General features: G+C 36.4%; 1 protein-coding gene across 4 annotated transcripts in view; it reads left to right on the top strand.

Moving 5' to 3' along the window:
* Positions 1-55: 55 nt before the first annotated feature.
* Positions 56-8767, top strand: part of FHL5 (four and a half LIM domains 5) — a 31593-nt gene continuing 22881 nt past the window's right edge. For 2 of the 4 annotated variants that reach the window (XM_074819514.1, XM_074819516.1), the window contains exons 1-2: positions 56-3519; positions 8177-8320. The gene's annotated coding sequence lies outside the window, so the exon portion shown is untranslated. Of the gene's footprint in view, positions 3520-3874; positions 3952-8176; positions 8321-8767 lie in introns of those variants that run through there. The other 2 variants (XM_074819515.1, XM_074819517.1) reach the window with 2 other exon arrangements.

Below are 8767 nucleotides of genomic sequence, written 5' to 3'. Positions count from 1 at the left end.
ACATGCCATTGAGTGTCCCTGTTTGATACTGTTTTATGCTGAAATGATAATGAACTTACTAGATAATTTACTGTATTGTGTGTTAGACTTGCTATATTGTAACCAATGTTACAGGAATGATAAAATATTTTTGGAAGTAGATAAGAGATAATTCGAGATAACTAAAATTCAGAGATATCTTCTGGCTACTAACAGAATTCAAGGAGGCATAGTTTGGAAAACCTTCCCAGATATTTTTATTGTCTCTTAGATGTGGAAAATCAGTCTTTATGATACAGAAGTATTTTGAAAGAGAAAGAAAAGGAATATTCACCATTTTCTGAATATTTTGCTAATTCTTGGGGTTTTTTTCTCTCCCTAGGAGGAATGTATGCAGGAGGAAGAGTAATCTCGTCTTAAAAATCAGAGGTTCAGTTCACAAAACAAAACTGCTGTTTGGAATATCTAGAAAAATGAAAGTCAATACAAAGTATACAAATTAACGCTTTTACTTTGGTTTAAAGTATTTAGTGTCAGCCTCTCATGTCCTTCACCTATGGTATTTAAACACCACCATTCTATTTTCATAGATCCATAAAGCTGACATGTATATATGCAGGTAAGTGTATATACACAAATATTTATAAACATGCATCCCATAGCCTCATTTGCTGCTGCTCTCAGAAAATTGGAACAGGTGCGTTAGCTGTAGGTAGAGTAATACCTTTCTCAGCAGCAGCCTTTCCTTTCCCTGTTTTTAAGTGGCAAAATGTGACTTTTGTAGCTGGTTATTTGCAGATCTGCTGGAAATAAGCAAACTGTAGCTCTGTTAGAACTTGCAGCCTTGTTTTCAATTCTCTTGTTTCTCAGCTTCTTAAAAAAAATTGGCACAAATTTCTAAATAATAGCATTGGGATTTGTTGTCTGCATGAATCCATCTTAGCTTGCTCAGATAAAACTACAGCACTTCTGGTCTCTATGTAGGCTCATGGGTAGGCTACTGATGCAGTGGTGCCTCCTTGAATTTTTTTTTTAATAAGTAACAGTTGCATTTTCCTTAGGCCAGGAAAAATGGAAATTTCTATAAAACTGGTTAGATTTTGAGGTTTTTTTAATAGGAAGTTTAGTGCTCTTGCAGAAGACACAAGAGTGTACTGGATCAGGTCAGAGGTCTATCTATGTAGCCCCTCCAGCAGGGGCCAAAAGTGGATGCCTAGGGAGCAATATAAGAACAAGGCATGTAGTGATTTTTCCCTTGAGTGCTTTTAGAGCCTCCAAATATGTGCTACTCAAACTTTTTGAACGATGATTGTATTTTAAACATAGAAATTGTAATTATCTGAAGCTTTTGGATAAACAGGATACTTGTGAGAGCAGAATTCCATTCTCTTCTGACCCAAATAACATATTCAGTAAATGCCAAAGATGTTTTCTCAGGAAAACAACAAATTAATTATTTATTTAACTTTTTTCTAGGAATTGTTAAGGAATTACTTTTATCTTTTTTAATTAACAAAATCTGAAGTGGGAAGAGCAACTTAAGAAGTTTTTAAAGAGAAACACCACTTGGTTGATGAATTTCCCAAATCCTCAATGTGAAGAGTTTGCTAGGTCAAGGCAGGTCATGTTTGAGGACAGATGAAATAAGCTGTTTTCTATTTCAGGATGTTCATGAAGAGATGTGGGATCATCAGGAAGAGATGTAGAGTCATCTAAGCAATACTCTGAAGAAGCAGCAGAGTTTTTCTTGTTCTCTTCAGTTGTACCCAACTTGCACCTGTTGGCAAAAACTCCTGACTGTTTTAAGTACTTCTCTGGGCATGTCTTCTGTTAACATATGTATGATCTCTATCTACAGTTAGACAAATTTAAGGGCAGTCTTTTAAGTTTAAGGAAGGTGATATGCTAGATGAGGTGTTTGTACTTCTCAGCCTTTCTGGAAAGAATGTATTGTGTTAGAAGTGTTTCTAAGTGTCATTAGCTCCTTTGTCAGATCCGTTTGGATAATACTTTTGTCTTGCTTTGTCTTGCGAGCTTCAAAAGGTTCTTAGTCAAGAACTGTACTTTCATTTTTTTCTTTTTGAAAGTAAAGGCAAGCTATTCATGATTCTTATTCTGGACTTAAATTCAGACCTAACGTCCTCTCTCTTCTCAATCTGCAAAAAATTGCAAGCCAGAAAAATCAGTATAGAAGTGCTTTGTATAAATTAAGCTTATAGTCCATTTCCTCCTAACAATAGGAGGAAAGAATTCAATCTAGTTTGAGTATATGACAAAATAAGTGTCTGCAGAGGTTTAATAAACCAGTCATCTACAAATAGAGATTATGAATTCCTGGCAATAATAATCAACTGATCAGTTTGATGTAGTATCTTGCAAGAACTACCTCAACACAGATAACCTCTGGAACACATCCTGATCTGGCAATTTTACTGAAGTCTTCAGATAACAAAATACATCTTTAAACCGTTTAAACACTTCTTCTTTCTTCTATCTGTGATATAAAACAGCTCCCACCCACTTGACATTATAGACTAAATGATTCAGATCTATTGGCTCTTGGTTGTGGAAAAATCTGCTTGGAGGTCAGAAGTGGTTCATACCACAAGCAGCAACCCTTTTTTTCACTCTGCTTGAACACAATATCCTTACTTTCAGCTGCAATTGATTAAAGGTCTGCATAGAGTCTTATGCAAAGCGTAAGTGCTTCTGTATGCTCCATGCGTGTGTTAGACTGTCTGTGAAAGCTGGCCCCTGCTCTGTCCAAGCAAAAAGTGAAAGAGATGACTGCAGTTCAAAGGCCAGAACTGAGAAATATTGAGAGAGAACCTAGAGGAGGCCACTGATGCCCCTCTGAAGGTAACCCCATACGAACACCTTCCTGCCCGCTGGAAGAGTGGCAAATTGTTCCAGCCCAGAAGTCGCTTCAGGAGCTTCAGAGCAGTTCTGCTGGGTCCCCAAAAGTCTTTTCTGAAACTGGAAGTGTTTCTCCCTGCCCCCCATTTCCTGTACACATAGTAGTCATGACTTTTCTACTTCTTTCCTGATTTACAAGCCCACATGAGGTCTTTTGGATTCATTAAGCATGGGCCAAAGTGTATCTGGAAATGAATGATAATTCATCTTTTTTCTTTTTTGGTTTTTTTTCCTTTTTTTCCTTGTACTAAACAGTTTGGGGCTTGGGGGGGTTTTGATTCTTTAGTTTTTTAATAGAAGTGCCTTTTTCCTTTGGACAACTGTCTGAAATATGTTCCTTTAAGAAATGGTATGTATTTGCAATTTGTAAACACACTATGTCAAAGAATGATTTGATTCAGTGGTGAGGCAGCCAGCTATTTGCATGTCATGAGGTCTAAGGGAAACAAACTGACCCTCAGCCTTCCTCCATCCAGCCAAATTCTGATGGGACCCTCAAATAGCTCTGGCAAAGTGTTCTGTTTCTTTTGGACTTGATGAATGCTTGTTTCTGTGAAGACGTGTAATTATTTCTTCCTTTATTTTGCTGCAAAAGTTACCAAGAGAAGCAGCTTAAAACCAAATGTGAGTATTGAGGCTCTTTTCCATTATTCCTTTATCTGATAAGGTTTAAATGTGGTAGTATACAAGGTACCCAATTTAACATTTTGAGCAAGTAAGCAGGAACTTTTTTCTTCAGACACAAAACTGCTAATTTAATTAGATGCAGAATTCTACATATATCAATTTTTCTTTTGTGTACCAAAAGAGATACCACACTTTTTTTGGATGCAATTGTTTTCATTTTAGTAATTGGCTCACTTGTTAATTTACAGGAAGATTGTTTGGGGTTTCCTTTGTAGTGAGATGAGGATTAATTTTGTCGAAGAACAAGCCAACAGAAAAAGTGTATGCTGTTTGCTGTGACATTTGAATCACCATTTTTATTTCTTAGCAAGCTTTCATAGCTATTTGCTATTGCAAGAAAACTTTCTAGATAGTGTCCTTTCTGATAAGGTAAGTCACTTGTTTCAAGTATAACTAATTTTAACACCTGGCATTGTTCTTGCTTTTTTTTTTAAATAAAACCCGTTTCCAAGCTGGTGTTTATAGCAATATTTTGACTTGCTATAAAAATCAAGTATCATCTCCATATTCTCTGTAAGACACTTGTTTTATCTTTTAGCTATCACATTTTTAAGATCATAATTTTGGTTTGGAATTTGAAGAGAAAGAGTATACCACTGCTTACTGAAATAGTGCTGGAAATGTGTGCCTATATTGTAGAATTTAAGTAGTATGGATAACGATGGAAATATTCCTTAAATTAAACTCTATGTATATAATTGTACTGCTACCTGATTTCATGATGGCAGTCTTTTTGATAATAAGGTTACAGTTAAATTTGGACAAAACTATTGAATATAATTTCAATAATATGAATGTTTGGAAATATATTTCTTTAACTGTCTTTTATATTTGGAGCTGGGCACAAAATCTCTTACATTTAGAAAACAGGTTTCAGATACCTTTTTTTGTTTGTGGTTAATATTTTCACCCGTATTTTTCTTCCATTTGTGTGAATAGTTGACATTTCTAGAGTATTTTAGCAGAACAGGCTATAACAGTTTTAATATATTAACGTTATAGCAGATTGCTGATGGTCTTGCCATGTCATTTTATTGCAGTGTCACAAAAGTCACTTTGGTTCAAAGTTGTGTAATTGGTAGAAACTTAAGATGGCATGCTAACCTTCTTGTAAGATTAGAACAAAATGAAATCAAAAGCTGCCTGAAAGAGATTCTGATCAGTTGTGACCTGTGGTGTCTCCAGGTTACTGCAGGCAGTCATATTTTACAAAGTATGTATTTTTGGTTGACTTAGTAAGTCATATGTTCTGTGGACTATATACCAATAAGGCCAGCTTTCTTCATTTTTTTCCGTATCCGAGTTTTATTTCTCAAAAAAAAATTAAAAACTTTTAGAATTACCTAACAATGCACAGACAGAAAGAAATATGAAAATCATAACCAGCATGCTTCAAAATGTCAAGCCCAAATCAGAGGGTGAAATTCTGACCCTGTTCAAATGAGCAGTCAACTGAACAAGCTCTAGATGCTGTTCAGGCTTTTAGATCACCTGAGGAATAAAACTGACCTGAGATTTTCTGCACACTTCCCTGCCAGTTAAGGGTAAGATGATGTCTTATGACTATTTCTAGGATGCTCATAAAATTAATGTTTTCCAGTTCAACTGTTCTATTAATGTCTCTAGAGCCCCAAGTTTGGAAGTTGGCGTGGCAAAATGCTGCTGATGCTCCACTTGCACTCCTGCAGCAGAATTCATTCTTCTGGGAACAGGGCGTGCAGCTCCACTGAGAAAGGAGTCTGTGAACTCCTCATTTTGTACATTTGTATTTTCCTGTAAAATCTAAGAGGATGGTTTTATAGAAGTATGCAAGCATTACTCCAAAAACACTGATGTATTAAAAATAAGTTAATAAAATATAATTAAAAAATATAAATAAAATATAAAAGTTAATAAGATACAGTGAGGGACAAGACTGTTACAAAGGCTAACTAATCTCCCTTGGTTGCCTCTATAATGATGGCTAATTTAAGTTTCAGCTGTGAATTGCCCTGGAGAGGACTTTATCTCTCTTTTAACTATAAAAAGTGCCTTGCCTCATTAGCCTCAGTCGGCTTAGGTTAGCTTTTGTGAATATCCCCATTCTTCTCTGATATGTGCAGCATACATCAGCTATCATCCCTTCTTGTTTCCCTTTCTTAGACTCAGAGTTTTCTTTGATCCTACTTCATTCATGCTAGTAGGTTACTTTTCTTCTCAGCCATGGTTACCTTTGAGTTTGAATTTTTTTGGGTCTCTCTATATGGACTGGTAAATTCTTGCACATCTCAGCATATTATGGATAATGGATCTGAACAGGGTGCCCTAGTTCATTGCTGGCCTCACTCTTAGATGCTTGATAAGTCAGAAAAATACTCATTTTCCTGTAATGTGTCTGTGCATAGATAGCAGAATTGATAGAAGGAATGACCTAGTGAGAGCATGGCATAGTTGTTGACAGCGCACACACACAGGTGACCACAGTTCAGTCCAGAGTGACCTCCAGCAAGTTGTTCTGTGCCTCCGTTCCCCATCTGTAAACCAGATTTGTAACATTGGGGAGAAAAAAATGAGTTCAAACCCATGTTATCCAAAAGTGTTTGGAAACAACCCAAATTCACTGGAAAATCCTTCATAATTAGGAATTCTCTCAACCACTGTAGCCCTGAGAGGTTTGACACAAAACTGGAAAAAAATTCCACCCCGAACATTTTGTGTAAGAATATTAATCAAAACCTCAGAGTAATTAAGGACAATTGCAAAGTTCACAACTGGAACATTTTATTGCTTCAGCTAATTTTAGAAGTGTTTTCTACCTCTAGCACTGGAGGTTGACTACCCGACAACCTTCGTACAGTGCTTTTGCCTATCCGGGCCAGTGCCGTGGACACAGCCTGATGAACAGACCCATCTAATGGCAAAGGTGTAGCCACTGGCTTCGCTTCATCCCACTCCTCCAGGTTTGCTCTCTGACCTTGTGTGAGTCAGTTACTTTTTGCTTTGACAAGTATTAACCTTTTATGTAAACAAGTATCTCACAACTGTGTTTTAGGATTACTTTATTGTTGTTGTTAGAAAAGCATTCTGAAGCCTTTGAAAGGAAGGCTGTAAAATCCTTCAGAGTATTAGGTTATAATTCTATTTATCAGAAGCCCAGAACAGTATTAGGCTGTGTATCTATTTATTGGGAACTCAATCTTCCTCAAGTGAGCTCTTCAAGTTTCAAATTCAGCCACATCATGATTCATTTATGTATTGTAACATGCAAAATTGTGGCATAATTAGAGTTCTGTGAGTCTGGGATTCTATTTGCATGGAAAAAAAGGAAAAGATTAGAGGAAAAACTTTCATGTTGATCTTCTAATTGTCAATCTTTGTTTAGTTTGGTGCTTGAAAATTGAAGACCATTGAAAAATATTTCAAATTGAAAACTCAAAACATTTGGGGTTTTTTTTTTAATACAGTAGCAGAATTCTTCATTTGTTTAATTACTTGCATAGACTTTTTACTGAAAACATTTACTGAATTTAACATAAATTAGCAAAAGAACTTGAATTGTATTTGTTCCTTAATGCAGTTTCTTCTACTGCATACCACTTTCCTCCTCCTCTGACTGACCTTATCCACCACAGCTGGTCAGAGTTATGGACTCTGAGCATCATCCTATACTGAAACCAGCCAATTCCATTCTAAGTTTGCAAAGATGGTTGCTATGTGGCAGGCTTCACGACCTCACTTGAATAGACTTTACCAGTTTCAGTGGACTCATTGTTCCACAATACCCTTGAGTTAAATAGCATGTTCTCAAAATGTTCCTAAACGTTAGAAAGGAATTTCTGCATTCTTACCAAATTTCTTTCAGAATTCTAATACTTTACTGATGTTTTTTGTTTCTCCGAGTCATATGTTGACTATCTTGGGTGTTTGCATAAACTTTCCTTCAATCAGAGTAGAGCAATCTTACACTGGAACCAGCTTTTAGATAGAGTGTATTTATGATCGTAGAAAGAAATCCACTCTGAAAGTCAAAGGGCCAAAACCAAAAAAAGGACCTTTTCACATGCCAGGACATTACAAAAATCCCAGCAGGGCAGTAACTGAAGGGTCAATAACCTCACATCGTAATAAAGACAGACAGAATACCATGGTCTACTCATTGCAGGATCTAATTTTAAATCATAGCCACTTTTAGGAAGATAGACTACGTTAAAATAGAAAGATGTTTAATGTCTGACACAGAGATTTTAAGGCTTAAGGCAAATATTAGGATACTCAGTCACGTAATTGTTCAGCAGACCTAATACCCTAAGTAGGCAAAACAGATAAAGAAGAAAAATGGCAGGACATGAACAGAAGCCAGGGCTGAGTCTCTCTAAGGACTGGTCAATGTGGCTGCTCACAGTGCATAAGGACTGAAGTTAAAACAGAGTTGATGCCATGATATGCTCTACCTTATTTGACAGGACATTATCTACTCAACTACTCAAGGTTCAAGAGGTCTTCAGTTAACATTTTTTTTTCTGGTTAATGGATGATGCACAAAGCCATGTATTTAAAGAAAAGAAAAAACAAAAACAGAAAACCAAACCCAACTCTTTTTCTGTATTCATCCTAGTGACACTCCGTTATTTTTCCTCCCTGGTAGAGGACAAACAAGAAGCCGAAGACCTCCATTTCCTGCCCTTTCTGCCATCAGCCCCACTCCTAAAGGGGTTCACAACAGAAGTCCTGTTGTCTCCTAGAACTGAGTTTTTACATTGTGAGTCATATATCCTTTTGCCGTGTTGGAAAGAAATGTGCTGGTGTACTATCAACAGTGAACACAGGACATGTAAAAGAATGTATTTATCTGAATATTTTATCTTTTTCCCCTAGCCCAAAGACTAGCAGCCTGCCCTTAATGTACCTGCATAGTTAAACTAATAAGGTTTTCCAGCTTTACAGTGTGTTTAAAACAAATACAGTGCAGAAAATAAAAGGAAAAAGTCACCCCGCTATAATTCCTCATCTTCAGTGAAATACACACACAGCCGAATTGTACTAGTTTGTTATAGGTGTTGAGATTTGTAGATGAATTGTGCCTAGCGCTCCCAAATAGATATGAGGACACCCAACCCTAATGTGCAGAGTTAAAAATCTTATCCAGAAAATATTAAATCACCTAATTTGACATCTGTGAATTGAATGAAATAATTCGGCTACATTC

Source organism: Strix aluco, chromosome 3 (genome assembly GCF_031877795.1).
Source record: "Strix aluco isolate bStrAlu1 chromosome 3, bStrAlu1.hap1, whole genome shotgun sequence".
Classification (NCBI taxonomy): domain Eukaryota; kingdom Metazoa; phylum Chordata; class Aves; order Strigiformes; family Strigidae; genus Strix; species Strix aluco.
This window is presented reverse-complemented; position numbering and strand designations above follow the sequence as displayed.